General features: G+C 40.5%; 1 pseudogene; it reads left to right on the top strand.

The window, feature by feature from the left end:
• The first annotated feature begins 267 nt into the window (after positions 1–267).
• On the top strand, positions 268–21882 carry LOC114666515 (kelch-like protein 10; annotated as a pseudogene).
• The last annotated feature ends 2087 nt before the right edge of the window (positions 21883–23969 follow it).

Genomic DNA, 23969 nt, shown 5'->3' with positions numbered 1-23969 from the left:
GCTGCAGCCTTGTCTCTACAACATTTGGCACAAGGCAGGAAACAGCCTTGTATAGGACTCCAGTTCATCACAGCACTGGACTTGGCTGTTAATATTTCATACATTTTAAAATCGGTTATTTACAAATCTCTTGATGGTTTCATCTGGACTATTCTGCCATGGCATGGATGAGAATGAACATAATGTATAAACTTCATAACTTTGGCAGAGAAGCTGAAATTGTTTTCTATTTTTTATGTTCTGCCAATGTGAGGGTGTCCAGCCAGCTCCTCTAAAGAACAGCATGGACCAAATGTGAACAGCACAACGCAAGGGATGGACTACAATGTACTGAATGAGTTAAGATTAGAAGAAAGCTTTGTTGATGTGGTCCTCATCGTCAATGGAGTAGAGTTTCCCGCTCATAAGAATGTCCTCTGTTGCTGTAGCCCCTACTTCAGGTAAGTAGTGATGAAGAGTTTCTCGTCCCTTACTGTATGTTCTTAGTAGCCTTGAGTACCATCAGGGGTAAAGCAGGTCAGGTAGGCTGATTTGTGATTTCTGTTTAATTAAACAATGTTTTGTCTTTTAATTTGTTGCTACTACAAGTATTAACATTGGTAGACATTCTAAATGTCAGGCAGTGTGGCACAGTCATTAAGGTTTTGGACTTCAGATCCTGAGGTGGTGTGTTGAAAATTCCACCTCTGACACTGTGTGACCCTGAGCAAGTCATGTAACCAGCCTGTGCTCCAATTGGTTAAACAAATAAAAAAGAAATGTAACCAATTGTATCTCAATTGTTGTGAGTTGCTTTGGATAAAAGTGTTGTACAAATAAATAAATGTAAATGTAAAGGAAATGTGTTCAGTGTGAAGCGATAATTAAAGGCTTCACCATGAGTATATCAGATGCAATCCTGAATACTAAATCTTGGTCTCAGTGTATCTTGGTGTTTCTTCTTTAGATTTTAAATGGTAGTAATGAAAAAGAAAGTGTCCAAAGTCCAATTAGATAGTGCTGGTGGCTTTTAGGAAATTAGGAAATTGAGGCTCTGAATTTCCTGTAATGTATATGATATCCACTTCATATCATCTAATATGCAGTTGTTTTTTTCCTTGCAGAACTCTCTTCTCTAGCAGGTGGAATAAAAGGAAGAAAGTGTATAATATTCCAGAAATGTCTTCAGATATTATGGAGCTGATTATCATGTACGCCTACTCCCAGTCTGTTCCCATCACCTCTGGAAACGTCGAGGAGCTTCTGTCCATATCCAGCCAGTTCGGTATACCAGGGCTAAGCAGTCTCTGCATGGACTTCCTTGAATCTCAACTCTGCCTTGAGAACTGCATCGGGATATGCAAGCTTGCGTATTATTACTGCTGCCCCGAGCTGCACCTCAAAGCATTCAAGTTTGCCATTCACAATTTTGAGGAGCTGATTGGGGTGTCTGAGGAGTTCCTACGGCTGGATTTCTCTGAGTTGTGTGACATAATAGAGAGGGATGAGCTCAATGTCAGAAATGAGAGTTTGGTTTTCATTGCTGTCATCAAGTGGATCTATCACAAGCCAAGTGAACGCAAAGAGTTCCTCACTGAACTCCTTACTAAGGTACAACTCTTTTAATTGTCCTTCTATAATTATTATCTTGACAGTTGTGAGTGCTCAGGAGGAAGGACAGGCATCCTGGCTGGGGTAACGGAAGGTTTCATAAGCGACCAGGAGGCCATAATGGAAGGACCGGGAGAATGGTCTTACCAAGTGCAGATCATTCCCCTACACAGCAGGTGGCAGTGTTCTTCTGGGACAACCCAATTTGGACACCCGCAGAGTTACATGGGAAATGGACTCTGGAAATGCAATCCTGTCAGGGTCTTTGGGGACTACCAGAGGGCGCTGCCAGAGGAGGACTTCCAGGTTGTGTGGAAACTGGGGCAGTCTTACCCTGGCACTGCCCTCTGGTGGACCCCAAAGGCCCTGACAAGGTGGCGTTTCCAGACTTCATTTCCCATGCAACTCTGCAGGTGTCCTAATCAGGTTTAGCCCTGAGGAACACTGCCACATCCCATGTTGGGGAATGACATGCTCCTGGCGAGTCCATTCTCCCGGTCCTTCCCAGCCAGGAGGCCCTAATGGTATAAAGCCTTCCGTTATCCCAGGTTGCTTGTCCTTCCTCCTGAGTACCCACACAGTACATTAAATGAACTCTGAAAAACTGGAAGTTCAGACTCTCAAATGGCCAGTAGGGAGCCTCACATTAAATAAAAAAACTAAAACTAATTGGTGCTCTGGTTCTCACTGCAGGTGCGCCTAGCATTGAACGACTCTTCCCTTTTTCTGGAAAAAGTGAAGAAATTTGAGTACATGAGGGGCAGTGTAGAATATAAACTCTTTATTTACAGAGTCTTGTTGAAGATGATCCATGACCTCAGCATCCGAGAGGCTGCCGCCCAGCAGCCCAGGTACTCAATTGTTCACTCTCGACTGCCCTACAGTATCCTCCTGGCAATTGGTGGCTGGAGAGGAGGCCGACCCACTAATACCATTGAGGCCTATGATGTACGTGCAAAGATTTGGAGAGACGTGACGTGTACGGAGGAAATGCCAAGGGCCTCTTTTGAAACCGCGTTTGTGAAGGGATATGTCTACTTTGTTGGACAGTTTGACAAAGTGGAAAATTACAACAGGGTGCATCGGTTTGATCCAGTGAAGAGGGTGTGGCAGGAGGTGGCCCCCATGCACACACGTCGTGGCTTTGTGAGCATTGCTGTTAACAATTATCTCATCTATGCCATGGGGGGAGTTGATGGTCACACATGTTTTAACATGGCTGAACAATACAATGCAGAAACCAATCAGTGGACCTTGCTGTCCTCAATGAATGAACGGAGATGTGATGCCAGTGCCACCACACTACATGGGAAGGTAAGGTGATATTGGTTGCCAGTTAAAGTTTCACAGACCAAATAATGCTGCTTATGATGGGAGTACATGAGATGTGTGCAGAGCTGCAACTGAAAGCACCACCTAGTAGAATGCAGTTTTATAGGCAGAGAGGGTTTAAGCATTCACTGATCGCATTCTTATGGCTCTCATCATTTGCTTTGTCTGCGGCACCTACAGTGCACTTTCCAGGGACACCTGCACTGAACCAAAACTGTTTCTTGTTCTTCTACAGATTTATATCTGTGGTGGAAATAATGGAAATGACTGCCTTTCCACAGCTGAGGTGTATGACCCCATAGTGGATCAGTGGTCAATGATAGCCCCGATGACCATCCAGAGAAGCGGCATGGGAGTTATTGCATACAAAGATGAAGTTTACGCAGTGAGTATCCACAAGTACCCAGCATCCCACTGGTGGGAGCAGTGACTTTTAGTGTTGTTAGAAGGCAAAGCATGTAGGGGTTTTCTCTGTTCACCAAAAACAAAATACTAATCTGAAATCATTGTACAAAAATTTGAAAATTTTTAAAACATAAATTTGTAAGAACTTGGATGCTGTTTGACAAGTGGGCCTGATTACAAAAGCACAGCATGACCTCACAACAGCCTGTGGTGTCATGGCAGCACCCATGAAATACAAAATGTCAGCACAGTAAAATTAACACATACCATGAATAAAAAGTAACATGTACCTAGTAAGTAATAATTTAATTATGTGTTTCTTTACAAGCAAACTATATATTTGATTCCATATTTTCCATAACCCTCATAAAAATCACATTTAATAGCTATAAAAAAATCCTATGGTTTAAGGAATCATAACACACATCATGTTCTTTTTTTTTTTTTTTTTTTCTTCCTCTGCCAACCTATGGTTTGTTTTTTTATTAAGAAAGGATGTGTAAGATGAGTTAGCCAACCTGGCAATTCCTGTGCAGCAGTTATGAGTTCAGTTATGAGTTGCAAAACCATCCCAAGTCCCCCACAAATTGGAAGTTCTTGCAGGTGATTACCGAACTTATTGTTTCTGTTCTAGGTGGGCGGATTTGAAGGGGAAAATGACCTTAAAACTGCTGAGGCCTACAACCCTCAGACAGATACCTGGAGGTCAGTCTCTTCCATGATCAATGCACGAAGTTACTTTGGAATCGAGACAATGGAAGATCTTCTGTACGTTGTAGGTGGAATGACGATTTCACCACCTATGCCAAGGTGGAGTGTTATAACAAGGAAAGTGATGAGTGGAAGGAGGTACCAGAAATGAATGTGGACCGCTGCTCACTGAGCTGTTGTGTGCTGTCTGGCCTGCCCAATATTAGGGAATATGCTGCACGTCGGGAACCCCTGCAACCAGTTCACCGAACAGCAGAGTGTAGGCTGTCACCTTTCTATAATATGCCACCATTGTGACTGCAATATGATGGAAGGCAGAGAATAGAAATGGACTCCAGAATCCAGTGTCGGATATCTGTTCTAAACCTGAGTATTCAACCTTAATGCCAGGTAAGTTGATGTCAGTACACTTAACAGTGATTCCTTTTTTTTTTTTTTTTTTTTAAATAAAATTTAGCAGGTTGTCTTGAATATATAAAGAATACACTCACCAGCCACTTTATCAGGAACACCTTTCTAGTACTGGGTTGGACCCCCTTTTGCCATGTGATTCTTCATGGCATAGCTTCAACAAGGTGCTGGAAACATTCTTCAGGGATTTTGGTCCATATTGACATGATAGCATCACGCAGTTGCTGTAGATTTGTCAGTTGCACATCACATGGAATGTTACTTGCTTTCAATAAATTCAATAAAAAAGATAAAAAAAGATAATTTCTACCTGCCTAAATGCATTGAGTTGCTGCCATGTGATTGGCTGATTAGATATTTCCATTAACAAGCAGTTGAACAGATGTACTTAATAAAGTGCCTGCAGAGTGTAGATAGGAAACCTCACTGGGTGAGGCGTTGATCCATCGCTGTGCCCTCTCAAGCACACACTTACATGGGAACAAATCGCAGAGAAACCCTAAAGTGCATTGGAGTGTAGAAGGAAGGCTCTGTAGACACAGAGGGAACGTGCAACAGAAGAAGAGCACAGTCGGCTCCTGAGCCAGCACCATTAAACACCACTGTGCTGCCTATCATTTTTATATGCTGCAATTTATTCAATATATATATATATATATATGTGTGTAGTAACAGATAGAGGTTGCTGTCGTCCTCTTGAACCCTCTGACTTGACTCCAGACACCAGGTAAAAGTCCAAATATTATTTTTATTTGAACAATAACGTGCACAAAGCACCCTCCACTCCACAATACTCATAAATTAATCAATACTACAATAATCAATCCTCCACACTCCCAGACACTTCGCCACCCTTCCTCCCAGCTCAGCTCCCTGTACTGGTTTCCCAGAGTCCTTTATATAGTCCATGACCCGGAAGCATTTCTCTTCTCTGTCCATGTCATCATGAACACTTCCGGGTCGGATAAAAAGCTCCTTTCTTCAACCCGGAAGCACGTTGTTTCTTCTTGTCATATGATCATGATGCACTTCCGGGTTATAGGGCACGTAAGAGTCCAACAGCCCCCTTACAGTGACTCCTGGTGGTCCCCATGGTACCCAGCATGGCTGTGCATATAAACTACAAAGTCCATGAGGCCCTGCTGGAACTCGGGGAATGTCCATGTTGTTGTGAGAGCTCTACCTGGCGGCCTGGGGGTGAGGACCGGAATATTTAGCCGGCCACCCACCACAGTGTATATATATATACAGTATATATACATATACATATATATATATAATGTATTATAAAAGAAAATCTTGAGACAAGACTATTGCCAAGAGATTTTTTCAAGTCCCACCCTCCACTCAACTATTTCCGGTTAATGGCCCGTGCCCACAGTCCTCTCACCTCACATTCGTGTGAATGCTTTTCCCAGACACAGTTCCTGCGCTCTCAGCTCTTATAAATTTTTACATTTTCCTCACTTTAAGTTCCCAGTAAAAAGAAGACTTATTATGTCCAAATCTTATTGAAGAATTTTATCCTGAAGGGTTATCAACAGAAGAAATGAGTACATGGGCAATCCTAGCACCGAGAAACGATGAAGTCAAACGAATTAACGGCAAAATTGTTGATCGATTACACAGCAAATTGATTAAATGTGTATCAATAGACTATGCTGAAACTGTTTGTGGTGATATTGTGGAAGATGAAAACATCAACTTACAATATCCTGTAGAATATCTACAACCATTAACACTGTCTGGTCTTCCACCAGCCAAATTACTGTTGAAAGAAGGATGTATCATAATGTTATTGCGTAATTTATGTATGAATGATGGGCTATGTGATAGGACAAGATTAGTTGTTTTCAAAATTGGTTGAACAATTCCGACATGTAAAATTTTAACAGGCGACAAGAAAGGTAATGTAGCACATCTTCCGCAGATAATATTAGACACCAAAGGAGATCTTGATATGCCATTCATATTAAAACGTTTACAGTTTCCCATTAGAATAGCTTTTGCTATGACAATTAACAAATCACAGGGACAAACATTCAAAAAAGTCAGTTTATTTATTAGAGAGAAAGAAACGATATTCACTCACAGGCAGTTACAGTATATGTTGAGTTGTCACAATGTAAGTCCAAACACTGAATCAAAATTCAGTGCGATACTGATGAAAAAGTTCATTCCAAATATTGTTTTTACTGAAGTTTTACAGTAAAAGTGTAAGTTTAAAAAGTATTTGCATGTTAATTTCAAAGCCAAACAGAATGAAAACGTATAACGCAATGAATACCTCTAACGCAACATGAAACATAATTTTCTTTTCAATTTATTATGTTTTACTATTTTCTACTATGGTTAATTACTTGCTGTAATGTAAAATAGTTAGTTCTAGTATCCATATTTAGCAATTCCCATGAAAATAACATTCTGTTTAAATTAAACATCTGCTTCCCCATACGTGAGCAGCAGAGGCGCGAAGTGGCTAGTGTGTAGTGCCCACCCAGGTGTTGGTGAGCAAAGCGAGCAGGGGGCACAGCTCCCTAGTACATATATATATTTATATTTTTATTGCATCAAATAGCTGGCCAGGCACTGCCTGTGGATTTTACATGTTCTCCTCTGGGTTTTCCAGTGGTTGCTGTGGTTTTCTTCCCACATTCCAAAAATGCTTACACTTTGTTATTATATTGTACAACATTGTAACTGTAACTGTTATATAGTTTAGGACTTAACATTTGCATATTTAAATATGCAAATTAAGTTAAACATAGTGAAGAAATACTGAGTTTTACTATAAAAGATCTTTGCACTGTAGACATCACAGTAGTTAGGTTGGACTAATTTCCAAATCTTCATCCTGTAATGGACTGAGGCAAATACAGGATCAGCACCCCACTTTTGTCCAGTTCTGCTGAGATATGTCCGGTGCCCCTTAATCCTTGGACTGGATACGTAGGTTTAAAAATGGTTGGATGATTATTAATATTATTACATTTTATAAATTTCAGTATTGTTTTTATAATATTTTATCCTTTTATATATTTGATATAGTTAATTAATGGTAATGTTTTATATTTATTATAGTTGTTATTGTTATTAATTTATTGTATTTCATTAATGATAAATTGTCTTCTTTAGAGGCTGCTTTTATTCCGTTGGCTGGCATAAACTGCCTCCCCGCCCTCCATTACTGAGTTTGTTTTTTGTGTATTTTCTATCTTTGTTTTTCCTTATGTCTCTCCTGTTAATGGCCTCTCTCCTTCAGCAGCGTAGCAGCCATACAAGAGTTTCTCTCGGCTGTTGGTGTACAATTGCCACAGCACTTTTTCCTTTAAATATGTATTCAATGTCATAGAGTGCTGTTCCAGTGCCAACTTATACTGCTGTGTGTGTACTTCATTGAAATTTTCCAAACCCATAGACAACTGCTGCGGTGGGTTGGCACCCTGCCCAGGATTGGTTCCTGCCTTGTGCCCTGTGTTGGCTGGGATTGGCTCCAGCAGACCCCCGTGACCCTGTGTTCGGATTCAGCGGGTTGGAAAATGGATGGATGGATGGATAGACAACTGTGTTTCAAAACTCACAGCATTTCCCAGCCACTCCTGCAGTACAGGCTTTGCCACCCCATGTGTCAAATGCTGGTGTCTGGTGAAGAGAACGCACTCTGCCAGCTTGTTGGTGAGGGACACTCCAGTTTACCTGGGCTCCTAGCGCCATAACTACATTCTCTTTAAGCAAGTGATGAGGAAGTGGTGTGACTGTACAGACAATTCAGTGCCTCAGTTTCCCAGTTATAAGGAACTTCATGATAGAACACATGGAAACAGTTGTCAAGTTTTGGCCTCAGTCGTCACCCTGTAGGTCCCATAACTGACCTCGGTGAGCACCTCCTGAATGTTTCTTGAAATGTAATGTTCACACAGGATGCGCTGTTTGACATGATAAAGAGTTTCAGGCAGTTCAGAAGTTCAGTAGAATAAAATCAAGAAAACCTGAGCCTGGCCTAGTGAGCCTCTCTAAGCAGGCGCTTGTTGCTGTATCAGTGGGGGGGAGACTTGTACCATGACCCCCTGAAATACTGGAAAAGAACAATCATTCATTTTGCTTTAATAGAAATAGGGATTATTTATTGAATATTGGTGCTACTGATGTTTGTTCTGATGTAGCACTCTTTTCCCTTTTTGACACCTTAACACTTTATTTGAGGGTAATTACCAAGTGTGATTTAGGTGGCTGTGAGTGAGTGTGCCAGACTGTGATCAGTCCATCTTCACATTTCACTGTCAAAATGGCTGGGCTTTCTACATCACACGCCTTCACTACTAGAGAATCCTTCTCCTTTCCTTATATATACTAGAGATACTTTTGTATTTGCTTTCAGTTAGTGCAAAAAGGCAGATGTACATGATAGAAAAACATTTTAATGTGTGTTCTCTTTTTGTTATGCTGCTAGGTAATGACATACTGTGAGATATTTCAGGGAAGGAAAGCAGATGTTATAAGGTTATGCTGTTATCCTCCCTAATCATCGTGCTGGAGCAAATAATTTCACTGTTCACATCACAGTTAATGACCCTATAAGCCTATAACTCTGGGCAGTAACATGAGAACCCCTTCTCCCCCTGCAGGAAACAGGACGCTACAAACCCAAAGGTCCCCCCTTCATTAGACCTCAATAAAGCCTGCCATAAAAATATTAATTTTTGCAAATAGAAATGAATATGCTGGGAATTATTAGGCTAAACAAACAGTGTGAAATTAAGGTGTCACTATGGGGGTGCCCATAGTGTTTGAAATCTGCATATGTTAACTAGTATAAAACAAAGAATTCCACCATGGTAAGAAAAAGAGAATACCTAAGCCTTGTTCAAAGCCATGCTAGCAAGCAATTGGCTCAAGCCATTTCCAAACTACTTAATGAAACGTCTCTGTATAAATCATTAACAATAGATGGAGCTGGCAAAATGCAGCCATTGTCCTCCACTGAACAGATCACATCAGATGAATCGAGCAATGAGATGAGACTGACGGAAAAGATTTTCTTCTCCATGTAATCTTTGCCCACCTCTTCACATTACAAATGACCTCTAGCTCTGTCTGCTGTCTTTTTGTCAGTGCCACTGCCTCCAACCCATATAACATAGCTGGTCTCACTACCATGTTGTAGACCTTACCCTTCACTCTTGCTGATACCCATCTGTCAGAATTCACTAATGACACCTTTTTCCACCCATTCCACCCTGCCTGCACTCTCTTTTCCACCTCTCTTCCACAATCCCCATTACTCTGTACTATTGATACCAAGTATTTAAACTCCTCCACCTTCGCCAACTCTACTCCTTGCATCCTCACCATTCCACTGACCTCCCTCTCATTTACACACACGTATTCTGTCTTGTTCCTACTGACCTTCATTCCTCTCCTCTCTAGAGAATATCTCCACCTCTCCAGGGTCTCCTCAACCTGCTCCCTACTATCGCTACAGATCACAATGTCATCTGCAAACATCATAGTCCACAGGGGCTCCTGTCTAATCTCGTCTGTCAACCTGTCCATCACCGCTGCAAATAAGAAAGGGCTCAGAGCTGATCCCTGATGTAATCCCACCTCAACCTTGAATGCATCTGTCACTCCTATTGCTGACCTCACCACTGTTACACTTTCCTCATACATATCCTGTACAACTCTTACGTACTTCTCTGCCACTCCCAACTTCCTCATACAATACCACAGCTCCTCTCTAGGCACCCTGTCATGTGCTTTCTCCAGGTCTACAAAGACGCAATGCAACTCCTTCTGGCCCTCTCTAAACTTCTCCATCAATACCCTCAGAGCAAACATCACATCTATAGTGCACTTTCTCTTGGCATAAACCATACTGCTGCTCACTAATCACCTCACTTCTTAACCTAGCTTCCACTACTCTTTCCCATAACTTCATGCTGTGGCTTATCAATTCATTCCCTCTGTAGTTACTACAGTCCTGCACATTATTCTTAAAAATCAGTACCAGTACACTTCTCCACTTCTCTGGTATCCTCTCACTTTCCAAGATTGCATTAAACAATCTGGTTAAAATTTCCCATTGCTCAACGCTGGTTTAATTCAATTTGGTCTTTTAAAAAAAATGTCAATTTGTCAAGTTTATAAACCTTCAGGCTTAGTAGCAGTTAGCAGCCATTAAATAATGGTTTCTTTCATCCAAGTTTGTCTTGGTTGCCTCACATCATCTTGTTTGTAGTTCTGTTTCTGTTTGATGTTCTTCCATTAAGTTTGTTTGATGGGTTGATGTAGCTGCTTGTATCAACTCTGACCAGTTAATTTTTTTATTTTGCCCTCTAACAACCACAATGGTGGTATGGTGGTTAATTCAAATTTATTGATGTCGGTATCTCTGGCTCGCATATTCAGCATTGAATGTTCCCACAAGCTCTAAAAATCTTGGGTGAGAAAAAAATAATAGATTCCCCTTCAACTGGTACCAGAAAACACATGCAACACATGGAAAATGTCTGATAGAATACTGACAGGTGGATGTAGGAGATGGACATATGAGGTTTACTTGGAAATCTTTCTAAACTGTGCTTTTGTAAACAGCTGTGCTTACTTAGCAGAATGTTTCTGCGCTGTGGATGACAAGTGGCTGCCTCTACAAGAAAGGCATGCAGGGTGGGCTTCAGCATGTCAGACTTAGACAGAGACAGAAGTGAATGCCACCATAAAATAGGACCACTTCACATTACCTCAAAGGCTATTTCAAGACAAAAACAGCCCTGTCTTTGTGATAGGATCAAGTGTGTTCACCTGAAATAGAAATCTCAAATAAACATCTGACCGTTACATTTAAAGTCTCACACAAAAAGGAATCTTGTATTGTTTTAGGATAAGTGTGCGGAGTATTTAGGCACTTTGCGCCAGCCACCAAGAGGACAGCTGGATTGAGTTGAACAGGACAGTGAGCACAGCCACCTCAGCCCTGTCTTTGGTTCCCCTCCTACTTCTTCACTCGCTGGTGGCCTTCATGCCTAACTATGCTGATCTGTAACTACTTGGACCCGTGTGCCTGAGGGTTACTGGGCCAAGAATACTGAAAAAGAACATCCTGTTACTTGAGATGTGCCATTGTGAGATTCTACTAGAGGACATTTCCAACAAACAGTCAGGTATCAATAAGGGCACAGCTTGAACAAGTTGTGTTTGTATCAAGCTGGACAGAAAACTGTTGAGCTTCTTTAGTGAGGAAGCTATGGAAAAAAAATACTACTTGCAAAATGGTGCTCAGGACACTTGTGACCGATATGCAGAGCACTGCACACCATTCTCAGGTCTCTGAACCAGTAGCATGGAAACGGGGGTAAGGAGTACGTCAGGTAAGGTAGTTTTGTGTTTTACATGAACTAAAATGAAGTTATGCAATTGGAGAGTGGCCATGTGTTGCATGTTGGTTGAACATAAAAGTGGACTGTCAACTACTATCAGTATATTCACAGATATAAAGTAGTGAATACATCATTTACCATTAAGAGTATACACACAGATTTGGAATCACCATTTAATAATTTAAATAAATGGTCTAAATTGAATTTCAGTATTGGCACAGGACCCTTCAGTGGATAAATATTGCATCTAGTGCTTGTTCCTGCCTTAATAATAATTCAATAATAATACAACTGTAGTTATATAGCACCTTTCCCATGCTCAAGGCACTTCACAGAAAAAAATTAATAGGACTTGTACATTATTGGATATAAATAATATCTGCATAAAACAGTAAATAAAGATAAACACAGAAAACGTAACTCTTTCAATTATTAACTTCCTTAGCATTAACATTTTCTCAAAAAACATGTAAAAAGGCATTGCATTTTCTGGCTTGAAAAATTACATTTTTATTAAATCTCATCTTTCTACTGTTAATCGTGTAAAACACTAAAGGTACAAAGTCTAGAACTGTAGAAAGTATAATAATAATAATACAAATAATAATAGTGTTATGAACAGCACACTGCACATGTGCAAGTGATGCGATTGTCACTTTCGAAATCCTAGAATCCCTTTTGGTTTCACCGTCTATTTCAGTTTCACTGCCCGAAGACCAATTTACTTCATCATCACTGCTGATGAGAGGTGTTTCCTATGAGACGCCATTATGAGGCTAGGAGAAGACGCGTCTACACCACTCAGGCCTGATGCTTACACAAGACATGCCTATAACTGTTGCCTGAATAGCACTTGGCACTAATGCTGTTGGCACTTTTACAGCCTGAGTAATCCTAGGGTCTTACAAGAGACCGTTGCTGAGTGACACTTGGGCCTAACGATTTTAGCACTGTTTTTACAGCCCGAGTGATCCTCGGGTCTAACACTAAGAAGGTTAAAAAGAAACAATAAAGAATAAAATACAAAAACCCAAATAATACAAGAAAACCCTGAGGAACATAACATTAATCTGTGATGCAAATGCCAATCCTCCTGAGCACCTGGTGTCACACACATGCGCTTGAGAGACAACTTCAAGGCTCATCTAAAAGGTAAATTGCCCTCCAGACCAGGGGTTTGCACTGTTGCCTAAATGCCTTTCTCTTCCTCCCTTGGCAGGGGAAGTGATTGACAGCTGCGTCCCAAATGACGTCTCTTCTGCTTCCCAACTTCCTGAACCTGATTCTTCCAGTACTCCAAACTGCAAAACGGCTCCACCTCCATCTTGGAGTCAGTCAGCTATACACTCGCGTCTGAAGAGACGCAACACTTTGTTTTTGTTTTGGACTGAAAATGATGTGGCAATCGTCATGGTGCCCTAACACTTTATCTGATTTCCTTTGTCATTCTTACACTTGACAGAGAGGGTAAACTCAAAGTAGGGTCAGAATGTGGGGTTTGGTTCAATACCTTCTGAACTAATGTGTTTGAAGTTGTTTTTTAAAAGAGTGACTTGAATCAGCTGATCTAAATAATGCTCCAAAGTCTGGACACTGTAGAGCTGAAGGACCTGTCACAAGACTGCTAGAATAGGCCTTGGGCCCAATAAGACATCAGCTCCCTGCAGCTCTAATCAAAGTAAGCAGGAGAACAAAATGGATGACAGGATGGTAGGTATTGAACATGTTTATAAACTGCAGATCCTAGAAAAAAATATTGTAAGGGACTCACCACTGAAGAAAATCAAGGTACATCCCAAACCAGCTTCTCAGACATTCTACAAAGCACTGTGGTGCACACTGGTGTCCATGTTACTTGTGGAAATGTCCGCCATTGTGGCAGGTCGCTAGTAATGCTAATGTCTACTGTTCACTCTGAGGTCTTTTGCCAAGAAGTTTAAAAGAATTGATCATGTTGGGTTTGGTGAACATGTGTACAGAGTCTGAGTGAGAGTTAGGCTCATTGTTTTTAGGTAGTCAACCAGCTGGCTGTCTCAGCAGTCACCAAGTCACCATATTCATTTCAGCTTTGGTCACCTTAGATACAGAGCCTTTGGTCCTCCTCACGTGGCTTGAGAGCCACGATCAATTTGTTAATCCTAAACTAATTTTTGCTAATGTGCCATATTTTCTGTTGTTAGTGCTCTTACTGTGTCATATCAGATATTTATAGTGTTGATTTGCCTTTTTAGAATCTAAACGTTTTGTCAACAGGAGATTTTTTGTTCCTTCAGTTTATACTCACAGAGAATCAATCATTAACAGAAGGGTATAAATGGGACAGGCTTGGTTCCTTTGTTATTTACATTGTGTAATAACTAGCAGAATGAGAAAGAAGCAATTAGAACAAGGTTAATTACATTTTTGAATGTTAAAAAATGAGTTAGCTAAAATATCCTGAAAATGATGTTAAACTGTAACTCTCAGATGGCACAGTGATGGCAAAGGTTGGTTTTCCTGCCTCACAAATGTAGTACCGTGGGTCTTCATATTGCGTTTTCGCATTCACCTTCATGTCTCTGTGGCTTTTTCAGGTTTCCTCCATTATCTCAAAAAATGCAGATCAGGCTAACTGGTCACTCCAAAGGGCCCTAGCAGGAGAGAGTGTAGGTTGTGTACTTGCAAGGGCCCTGTGGTGGACTGGTGCTGCCTTGACCCGACTCATGAACTGTGCCTGAGTTCTGCATCTCCTGACCCTGAACATTTAAGAATTTGATGTGAATAAAAACCTGCAGCCCTCCAGTGCAGAGCATGTCACCCTTGATCTTGAGGTTTACAGCCTAAGGGCAGACATCTCAAATTGGTTTATTCCTTACTCTTTGTCTTGTTTTGGGTGTTTATGTTTTTAATTCTGGCTATCAGTTCATCATGTGGGGCATTAGTAACAGTGGTAGAACAACAGTGGGGTCCACTTCCTGCTCCATGCGTACCATATCAGTGGGCTAATTTTCGTGTTTTCTTTTTCTCAGTTACTGTATACTAAGTTGCATGTGCAAGTTTACAATGGTGTTCTGTACATACATTTATGCTACATCCAAGTTACTTCACTGGACACTAGATGGCAGTATTTATTTGAATACATTCAAAGTGTTTCTGCATGAAATGTCCATGGGCTCCACTATAATACCTGCATATTAAGAGGGGCAGTTGTGGTGACTGTTGTGTGTGAATGTGCCCTGCCCTGGACTGTCATCTCAGGCCACCAAGTTTGCAGCACTGCTAGGATAGGCATTGACTCTCCAGAATCCAGCAATGTATGAAGCATGAAATGAAAATGGCTGGGTACAGATTTGCTGAATTTACAAACTTCCCGGTAATGCCAACAGCAAGTTAATTATGTCTCCTGGTTTAAACGATAGGTGACATTGGGCAGGTCATGTAATGGATTCTGAAACTGCCTCAAGGAGAAAGTGTAAGCTAAATGTGCCCTGTTAATGATAAGCGTAAAGTCAACCAGAAATTGAATTTTAAGATATCAGACTTTGTGTCACATCTGTATTTTTATAAAATAAGACAAAATAAGACATTTGACTTTTAATGTTGTCTCCCCATTTGATTTCTGACCTGTCTGTCACCGCAGGGTTTGGAGGTTTAAGCCTATGCCAGCAGCAGTGGTTGTTGGTAAGAAAGCAGCCCCACATCAGCCAAGCCATCCCAGAACACACACTAATACAAATGAAAGAAAGAGCAGAAGGGTCCTGGATGTGAGGCAGAAGTAGGAGGAATGGAAGATAGATTGATAGAGATGGCAGACATTTTCTGTCTGCACTCAGGTAAGGAAGGCAGACGTTTAGAGTTCTGGTAATTATACTTTTGATTCTTGGCACTGGAGAGTGGCAACATTGTATGACAAAGTGGGTATGGCCTGTTCTGCTAAGCATTAGTGGAACAGAAAGCCTGTTAAGACGGCAGATTTAACAGGGATGCAGAAATCCAGCAAAAAGCCTAACTGACACTCATCATGTCTTAAAGAGTAAGAGTGCACTGCAATGCAAGAAGAATCCTCCACTTGAATCCGGAGCAACAAATCCACCCAAATCGGACATCATCCTTAAAGACTTGGTATTGCGAAATTATTTATCTGTACCAAGACAAATTAGAACTCTAAACAGGCACTAGACAGCCAGCCTCTCTTATGTTACATGTTCATCTGTTTGGTGTCCTGGCTTCTATATCTCAATCATTCTATGATCTGCTCCTCACAAACTGAGGGCACCGTGGCGGATGTTAGCAGATTGCTGGCCAACCACAAGCGTTACCTGGTAGGTAACCACCCATACAATCAGATTGTGACACAGACTTCGAATGCCGTGAATATATATATATATATATATATATTTTTTTTTTTAATATATATATATATATATATATATTGTGACAGAGAGGGGGCACTGTCGTCCCCATGAACCCTCAGATCAGACGCCAGACACCACATAAAAGTCCAAAGTGAATCTATTATAATAATAAATGTGCACAAAGCACCCTTCACCTCCACTATACTTAATAAACAATCAATAATACAATCCTCCAATCCTCCCAGCAGCTCAGTCACCCTTCCTCCCAACTCGGCTCGATCTGCTGGGGTTTCCCATCGTCCTTTTAAAGTCCTTGACCCGGAAGTGTTTCTCTCCTTCTGTCCTTTTTCTTCAACCCGGAAGTACGTCATTTCTTCTCTCCTCTTGATTAGGACGTACTTCCGGACTGTAGGGAAAATATTCCTTGAGCCTCCCTGCGGCATCCTCTGGCGGCCCCCATGGTATCCAGCAGGGCTGTGAATAAAGACTCCATTGTCCATGATTCCCTGCTGGCATTCGGGGCACCTCCATGCTGCAGGAAGGGCTTCATCTGGCGGCCTGGGGGTATTGGCCGGAATGAATGGGCGGCCATATACCACTATATATATACTGCAGTGGGCTGGTGCCCTGCTCAGGGTTTGTTTCCTGCCTTATGTCCTGTGTTGGCTGGGATTGGCTCCAGCAGACCCCCGTGACCCTGTAGTTAGGATTTAGCGGGTTGGATAATGGATGGATATATATATATATACACACCAGGGCTCGCCCAACCCCTATCTCCAGGGGCATGCTTCACACTCCCACTTTTTGCGTCTCTGCTGCTCGTGTTGTGAAGTGGGGGCTGAACGCGCGATAAGGAGATGCGGACGAACCAGCTGCTGGCTTACTGCTGCTGCTACCGAGTTGTGTGTTCTACATGTTGCGCTGCGCGTCGATCATTTAAAAGCCTGTACAGCAGCTGTCCTTTTGTCTCACTTCCTTGTCTCGCGGGATGTTAAAGTGTCTCCGAGAAATTGTTTATAAGTAGGGCGTGACGTGCAAGTAGTCTCGTGGGACTTCAAAGTGTCTCCCCAGATGATCAGGTCTTGACCCAAAATTTTTTTATATAATAGATAGATATACACAGATATCATATTTCTACAATCCATGTGCTTATCAATCAATTGTATTTAGTCCACATCACATCCAGTGGAGAACATTAAGAAAATAAAGTGGGCCTTACCAAAGGACTTAATTAATTACTAGCATTGGTTAAAGCTATACTGACAATTAATTAAGCAAGTTAAATTCTCACTTTTCATATGTGTTGTATGTTGTTTAGCACATGCAGGAAAGGACCTGTAAATGTGACAGTAGTGACCTTCTAATAGAGTTGTGTCAAGCCAAATCATTTAGGTTATTCATTTGACCAAACTTCTGTTTATTGTGGGGCCAGAGAGGAGGGCCAGAGAGGAGTGACACATTGTGTGTTGGTTAAACATGCAAGTAAAATGTGAGTGTACTCGGTACATGACAATACTACTAGAAGGAAGTAGGAGAAAATGTACATGAACATTGGTACAACATGCTGACTTCACTCAGCTGAGAGCTGCCACAAGCACTCTGTGCCCAAGGTGGCTGTTTCTGATGAAGTAATTGAGGAAATGTTTATTTGGATGTAAGACAACTTGACTTGACACTGGGTTTATTCAGATAAAGAGCTGAATATCGTCTGGTTTGAAATATAAAAAAATCATACTTAGGATCAGTCCTTTCTAGATAGAAATAAAGAAGGTCATCCTGTGAAGGGTCAGGGAAAATAATCCTACTGGCCACAGACATCACGGGGCCTTGAATTGTCTGCTGTGTCCAGTCAGTTTTCTGAATACTTTTCATTGTAAATATTATCCTATTTGACTCCATTTGTTCTGATTTGGTCTTTTTTTTAATCCTCTTCTTTTACATGTTGGTGTTTCTCTCTATGTTACAGTGAGGCACTCTGTGTATAATACAAGATACACACTCGTGAAATGACCTTCAGTTTTACAGCAAAAGCAGCTGGCGTATGGCAGACCAAACTGGCTCAAGGCAACTTGGACCAAAACTTGCCAGACAACCTCCAAACTGCATTTATTAATTTTTAAATGGAGTGTGCTAAGCAAAGCTGGCTTTAGGATATTTTGTCTTTGTTAGAAAATAATGCATCTTTTAAAAAAAAGACATTATTTGGCACAATTCTGTCAATGTTTCAAGTTAAGTTCTGGCACGATCCAAAGCAACCTCTTGGACCGTGTTGTTTTCTGCTACCCTTTTAGAATAAAAAAAAAAAAGTATTTTGTAAGGGTAGCTGTTCCTCTGATCTGAAGGCAATGTGAATTTTAATACCAAAACCCTAAAAAAAGGAATGAATGTGTGAAAACTGAGCACCACAGTCCAGATCCGGGCCAGGTCATTGCCCATATGGAACTGGCATACTCTTGTTGTGTTTGTGTATTGCTTCCTCAAGGTACACACCCCAAAAACCTGCAGGTTAGGTGGTCTGACATCCCATTTAGCTACCAGCAACCCCGAGATTGGGATAAGCATCTTCAGAAAAGAGATGGACGAATCTAACAAAGAGAAGAACCTTTGCCACATTTGAGTTTGCGCTTTTAATGTGATTTTCTTCAAAGCCCTTTGTTCATGAGGTTTGTTTCTCCCACGTTTACCTTTTTTTGTTATTATTGATGTAGATTTGCACTTGTGTTCCCATCCAGCGAGAGTTATGGCTGCATTACTGATCAATAAAATGTTTGGTATTGTCTATGGCTTATTTGATTCAAAAAGTCAACCCATCTTTGCTTTAACTACCTTTTTTATTGCCATGTTTTAAGGGTAAAAAAACCTAAACTGGTATCACAAGGTGCAAAGCAGGGATCGGTTCTCCATTGCAGGCCGCACTCACAAGTTACTTGCCTCCACCTGACCAATATATTTTCGGAAAAGCACCAAGGCCCTTTTATTTTCTATCTCCAGATCATTTGAATCAAAATCAGAGGCTGATAAATCAGAGTTCAATTCAGCAATAATGTACAAAATAAATAATAATTTGCACAGGATATTTTGCTTTGTGCATTCTCTTCATTCTCTCGCCCAATGTCAATGCCATTTTAGACATTATTTACTCTACCCTACTCACGGAAGCACAGGGATTCAACGTCAAGTCAACAAAGCTAACGTTTCCTTCTAGCCAAGAGAGTGTACCTATAACATAACGGTGAGTTTTCTTGACGTTTACAGCTGATTGCTGACCTCTATCCCAGGATGTCGACATTAACTGACATCCTCCTCCAACCCTGTGTGTTGACAGCTGCCCTAAAAGTGAGAGAAGTCATGAAAAACTAGTTTGATGAGGCAAATCAGCAAAAAGAAACTTTATGATAATCACATATTTTTTGAATAAGAGAAAAAATAACAAAAATGCTCCAAAAAGGGGGGCCGGCATGGTGGCGCAGTGGGTAGCGCTGCTGCCTCGCAGTTAGAAGACTTGGGTCCTCCCTGCATGGAGTTTGCATGTTCTCCCCGTGTCTGCGTGGGTTTCCTCCGGTTGCTCCGGTTTCCTCCTACAGTCCAAAGACATGCAGGTTAGGTGGATTGGAGATTCCAAATTGTCCCTAGTGTGTGCTCTGTGTGTGCGTGCCCTGTGGTGGGCTGGCCCCTTGCCTGGGGTTTGTTTCCTGCTTTGCGCCCTGTGTTGGCTGGGATTGGCTCCAGCAGACTCCCGTGACCCTGTAGTTAGGATATAGCGTGTTGGATAATGGGTGGATGCCCACCTATATACTGTCCCTGAGGTTTTTATTTTCTTCTCTCAGAAGCTGTCTTTTGTTTTGTAGTTGTTACATATGTACTGTATGTTAAAAATGGAAGTCATCAGTGCCTCCTGCTTCTTGTTCTCCTTCACTCCTTCAGTGAACTTCATTCCTGCTCTATAACTGGTCACCCTTGACGTCCTTAACATTGTCTCCTCTCTGCTCCCACAAGCCGACACTTTATAATTTCACCACAGCCGCATCCTAAACATCGTCACTCGTTTTGATGACTAACTTTTGTGTTCTGGGTCATCCATGACCTCAGGTTCAATGAAGACAAATGTCAACTGTCTAGTGTACCCATCCATTTGTCCCAACCAATCCTCTTGAATACACAACAAGGGCTGATACACAAAGGAAAGACTCCAATAAAGTCTGACCTAATTTTAAAAGTGGAAAGCTTGAAGTGTGCTGATCTAAAATCAGGTATCCAAGATCTTTTATTGTGATTCCAACATCCATGTACAGAAAGAAAATTCGGTATACTGGTTCTGATAATTAAACCGTGTCCACGATAAACCCTTTAAAAAAGAAGCCCCTTAACCCCATAGACTTTGTGGTATTGTAAGCTACGGTAAAAATGAAGGAGAGCTGAATATGGGAAAAGAGTCCAAGTTATGTGTGGGGATTGTGAATGTCAGGCATGTTTACTAAGGGCGCTAGAAGTTCTTATGTGTGTCATAACTGTCAGTGTCAGCCAGGGCGTGTTCCCTGGATTATGTGTTTCTTTTTCTTTTCTATGTCTTCTTTGTTTATAGTAGAATATTATTTTTCTGATGTTTATTGTATTTATGTATTTTTGTTACTATTATTATTTCTTTGCTGTCTGTGTATTGCTGTGTTTCTAAGAACCACCTAACTAAGGAACCAAGGCCCACCGTAATGTCATGGCTGTAGGACCTCCATCAACCTATACCAGGTGGGGGGGCGGCCCAAAAAAAAGTCCAAGAATTGTTTTTAAAAAAAAAAAAAAAAACCCTTGCAGCAATTCCCTTTTAGCCATCTTCAAAATACATTGAATTTCTGAGGTCTCTACAGGAAAGCATCAGGAAAAAATATCCAGAGAAGTGGGGCGCCCAAACCTGGATTTTGCTCAGAGTTTTTAACTAAAACCAATGTGTTTGTTCCTTCGTTCCTCCTCATCGTCGCCAGATCTTACTCCCCGAGGCTTCTTTTTGTTCCTGAAATTAAAATTGAGACTAAATGGAAGATGATTTTCTAGCATGAAACACAACCATGAAAAAACTTAGGGGGCTGTAGACACAGTAAGAAAAGTCGAGTGCAGGGAATGCTCCGGGAATGGAAGAAGCACTCGGACAAGTGTGTTGTACCCCAAAGGGTGTATTTTAAAAGGTGACTAAAAGGGAGTTGTGGTACGTCTTATAATGAATTACTTAGAAAAAATTACTTTTTGGATCCCCAATCGTATATTTTGAGGCTGAGCAGTGGATCCTTCAGTAGTTCATTAATGTTTGGAAAATGTTAATTTCTTGAGAAGAACATTTTCTGAGTTCAGTTGTTTTGTTTCTGTTTGAGGTTGTTGTGTATTGGATTTTATTTCGGGTCTTTCTGTGGATTACCATTTTAGGCAAATTCTTTCTTGCTTTTTTGTTTTTTTTTTGTTATTGTTATCCTCCTCTTGTTCAATATAAATACATGTCTTCCTTTATAAAGATCCTCTTTTTGGACTTGGCATTCATGCCTGAGGTTTTTTGGTTCCTCTCCTTTTAAACAGCATTTTAAAATATTTTTTCATTTAGAATATTTTTGAATTTTAAACCCTGTTCTTCATTTTCAGGATCCTGGACAGGCCAAACCCAGGCAGGCTGGGTCAGTAGTGGAGTACTTCTAGGCCGGCCCTGGCCTGGTTTGTCTTTGTAGAAGCCTCACATTCTTTTGCTATGTAGATTGCTTTCAATCTTAACAATATTAAACGATACAAAGTATGAGTATGGTTTCTTCGGACGACATCCCATTAACAGGCAAAGAAAACCGTGTCTGTGTATATCAGTTGGACTTTTTCTTTCCATGTTTGTGTATCTGAGGCTCAAATGAAGAATGAAAATGTACAGTGTGTGTTGTTCCATTTTAAATTTTAATTTATGATTATCTCTTTTCATGAGCACCTGTAGTTTCTTTCCATGAACAACCTGGCAACATTTAACATGATGTGAAAAAGCCGTTTGGAGTAATTCATTATTCACATGACGATGCCATTTGTATTTTCCAGACCACTAGCTAATCTTTGACACGGAAGAGGGGATTTACACAGTGAGCCGCATGGAGCGATGATGGAGCAGGTGAGAAGGAGATTAGCCGGGGGCTTTGTCATTAAAGTGTGTAACTTTAGAATGGCTACAAAGCTGCTTGGCCTGTAACTTTAAACGTGTTACAATTAGGGAGAGTCGTTTAGGCAACAGCTAAATAATAAGGACCTGTCAGTGACCCAGAAACGAGTGTCTGCCTGTCCTCCCCATTTCAACAAAACCACTTGTTTAGTGGAAGTTTTAATCAGTGTTTATTTTATGTAAACTGTCTGACCATGAAGGCTGTGAAGACCAGTAATAGTGTGTCATCTCAGGGATATTAGGAACTGGATGATTGTGTGATAAAATTACCACTAAAATCACATATTACTGTTTGTTTGTTCCTTTTTCTAAATGTGAATGAATCCACACTGTGGTTAATAAACTTCTCATCTTTAATTAAAGATGTACTCACCTAAAAAAATGTTCATGCCTGTGTGTTTGTTCATCTGTTTACATAGATAGATAGATAGACTGTCTATCTATCTAACTGTTATATAATGCCTTTCTTTATCTATCTATCTATCTATCTATCTATCTATCTATCTATCTATCTATCTATCTATCTATCTATCTAACTGTTATATAGTGCCTTTCTTTATCTATCTATCTATCTAACTGTTATATAGTGCCTTTCTTTATCTATCTATCTATCTATCTATCTATCTATCTATCTATCTATTTATCTATCTATCTATCTATCCCTAACTCTATCTATCTATCTATCTGTCTATCTGTCTATCTATCTGTTATATAGTGCCTTTCTTTTTCTATCTATCTATCTGTCTATCTATCTATCTCTATCTATCTATCTATCTATCAATCTGTTATATAGTGCCTTTATCTATCTATCTAATAGTGCCTTTCTCTATCTATCTATCTATCTATCTATCTATCTATCTATCTATCTATCTATCTATCTATCTATCTATCTATCTGTTATATAGTGCCTTTCTTTATCTTATCTATCTATCTATCCATCTGTTATATAGTGCCTTTATCTATCTATCTAATAGTGCTTTTCTTTATCTATCTATCTGTTATATAGTGCCTTTCTTTATCTTATCTATCTATCTATCCATCTGTTATATAGTGCCTTTATCTATCTATCTAATAGTGCTTTTCTTTATCTATCTATCTGTTATATAGTGCCTTTCTTTATCTATCTATCTATCTATCTGTTTTATAGTGCCTTTCTTTATCTATCTATCTATCTATCCATCCATCCATCCATCCATCCAGTTATACTCTTTTAAAATCTCAAATGAGTTACATTTTTTGTTAATGTACAGATGTAGTTTCTGTCAGGATGTTGGTATACTGATTTCCAGCCCTTATCAAATATGACATCAGGGAGGACAGATTAGCCATGCAGCCCAAGATTATAATTAATTTTCATCATGTGTGACAACCACATGATGATGTGGAGATAATGTTTTTCCACCTGCCATTCCCGAAGGTGTCCATTTAATGCATTCCTACTACTAATGAACCCAGCAAGTTCATAAATCTTTGTAGTTGAGAAGTTGGACAGTTTGAAGCCAACTACATAGGTATGGGTTTGATGGAAATTGTTTTAAGATTATTTTTCTCTTGAATTGTTTTAAGAGTTAAGATCTATGATCTCTGTTTAGTTTACACGGGCAAAGAATTGAACATTTCCATACGCGTGTTGGTGAA

The sequence above is a fragment of the Erpetoichthys calabaricus genome, chromosome 16, assembly GCF_900747795.2.
Source record: "Erpetoichthys calabaricus chromosome 16, fErpCal1.3, whole genome shotgun sequence".
Lineage (NCBI taxonomy): Eukaryota > Metazoa > Chordata > Cladistia > Polypteriformes > Polypteridae > Erpetoichthys > Erpetoichthys calabaricus.
This window is presented reverse-complemented; position numbering and strand designations above follow the sequence as displayed.